The sequence below is a fragment of the Apium graveolens genome, chromosome 9 (assembly GCF_009905375.1).
Source record: "Apium graveolens cultivar Ventura chromosome 9, ASM990537v1, whole genome shotgun sequence".
In the NCBI taxonomy this organism is placed as follows: domain Eukaryota; kingdom Viridiplantae; phylum Streptophyta; class Magnoliopsida; order Apiales; family Apiaceae; genus Apium; species Apium graveolens.
The window spans coordinates 51,285,143-51,287,512 of record NC_133655.1 but is presented as its reverse complement, the minus strand read 5'-3'; the positions used below and the strand labels follow the sequence as shown (position 1 = coordinate 51,287,512).

At 42.2% G+C, this 2,370-nt stretch overlaps 1 non-coding gene across 1 annotated transcript; it reads left to right on the top strand.

Annotated features, from left to right (window-relative positions):
* Positions 1-1,875: 1,875 nt before the first annotated feature.
* On the top strand, positions 1,876-1,983 carry LOC141688016 (small nucleolar RNA R71). The gene has a single exon (XR_012561487.1). It is a non-coding gene; the product is annotated as a small nucleolar RNA R71 (small nucleolar RNA).
* Positions 1,984-2,370: the final 387 nt, after the last annotated feature.

Below are 2,370 nucleotides of genomic sequence, written 5' to 3'. Positions count from 1 at the left end.
AAAAAGCATACCTCAAGTGTTCAGGCAGTGGTTTAAGCTCCAAAGTAGGTGCTTCCTCAATAGATGGTTTGAGCTTTCCCTCAGCATTCTTGAGATCGGTATTACCAAGAGATTCAAATGGCATGTCTAACTTCCGTTTCCAAGGAGAAGCATTCAGATATTGTAACTGCTCATTGCCTTCATCATTTTCACTGTCAAAATCCCCCAATAAGGCTTTTTCTAAGGCATCAGACCTTAGCACATGATCAAGTTCTGAAGCAACTGCAGAATCGACCAAATCCACCTTGAAGCACTCCTCATCTTCCGTAGGGAATTTCATCGCATTGAATACACTGAATGTCACATCTTCATCTTGCACCCTCATAATGAGTTCACATTTTTGCACATCTATCAAAGTACGGCCTGTAGCCAAAAAAGGTCTTCCCAAGATTATGGGAATCTTCTTATCTTCCTCAAAATCCAGAATGACAAAATCTGCAGGAAAGATGAGCTTGTCCATCTTTACTAGCACGTCCTCCACGATGCCTCGTGGCTATGTAATCGAACGATTAGCCAATTATAGAGACATGTAGGTAGGCTTTGGATCAGGAAAATTCAGATTTTTGAAGATAGACAACGGTATCAGATTGATGCTTACTCCCAAATCGCAAAGGCACTTCAAAGGACAACTTACCAATGGTACAAGGAATGGTGAAGCTACCTGGATCCTTAAGCTTTGGAGGTAACTTTTGTTGCAGCACGGCACTGCACTCTTCTGTCAGGGCAACGGTATCAAGATCATCCAGTTTCACCTTCCTCAAAAGAATACCTTTCATGAATTGCGCATAACTAGGCATTTGCTCAAGAGCCTTAGTGAAAGGTATGTTGATGTGAAGTTTCTTGAACACCTCCAGAAACTTACCAAATTGCTTGTCCAACTTTTGTTTTTGCAATCGCTTAGGAAATGGTGGTGGAGGATAGAGTTGTTTCTCCCCTGTATTACCCTCAGGCAGAGTGTGTTCAAAAGTAGTCTTCCTTGGTTCCCCCTCTTTCTCCTTTTGCATTCCTTCTTCATCTACAACTTCAACTTCTACATCTTTTGCTTTTTCAGTATCAGCAACTTTTCCAGACCTTAAGGTGACAGCTTTGACTTGCTCTTTAGCTTCCTTCCTGCCTGGCACATCAGTATCGCTGGAAAGTGTGCCAGGTTGATGATTGAGAAAGGCATTGGCTATTTGTCCAATTTGATTTTCCAAGGTCTTGATAGAAACAGCCTGACTTTTGCATAACAGCTTTAACTCCTCAAAATCAGCACTAGAAGGTGGAGCAGCACCTCCTTGTTGAGGATATGGTTTCCTTTGAGAAAATTGATGAGGTTGCTGGAATCCAGGTGGATTAAACTGTTTATTTGCAGCTTGCTGATATGACTGCTGAACAACATTCTGATTATTGCTCCAGCTGAAATTGGGATGATTTCTGTTATTAGGATGATAAATAGTGGGCACAGGCTGCTGCGGTTTCTGGAAATTGTTCACATACTGAACAGATTCATTAATAAGAGAACACTGATCCATAGCATGAGAGCCTGCACAAAGCTCACAGACATTAGATAATTGATTTGCACCATAGTTGTTTAAAGAATCAACCTTCATAGTCAGCGTCGTGAGCTGTGCTGCAATAGTTGTAGCTGCATCAACTTCCAAAATACCTGCTACTTTCCCAGGCATCATCCTTTGATTTGGGTTTTGATACTCATTTGCAGCCATAGTTTCAATGAGATTATAGGCCTCAGTATAGCTTTTCGCCCACAAGACGCCTCCAGAAGCTGCATCGAGCATGGGTCGAGATTGGACCCCCAAACCTTTGTAGAAACCAGTGATCACCATCCAGTCAGGCATCCCATGATGTGGACACTTTCTCAACATCTCCTTGTAACGCTCCTAAGCTTCGCACATAGATTCTCCTGGTTGCTACGTAAACTGAGTAAGAGCACTCCTCATAGCTGCTGTTTTTTCCATTGGATAGAACTTCACCAGAAACTTTTGCGCAAGATCTTCCCAAGTAGTAATGGACCCAGCTGGTAAAGAATGTAACCAGTCCTTAGCTTTGTCCCTCAGAGAGAAAAGGAAAAATATCAGCTTGATAACCTCATCAGTGACACCATTATATTTTAAAGTACTACAGATCTCGACAAAATTCCTGATATGCATGTTGGGATCTTCAGTCGCAACCCCTCCAAAAGAAACAGAATTCTGCACCATCTGAATAGTGCCCGGCTTGATTTCAAAAGTATTGGCCTGAATAGCCGGATAAATGATGCCGGATTGAATGTCATCAATTTTAGGCCGAGAAAAGTCTATAAGACCTGGATCAGCTTGAGCTAGACGATCA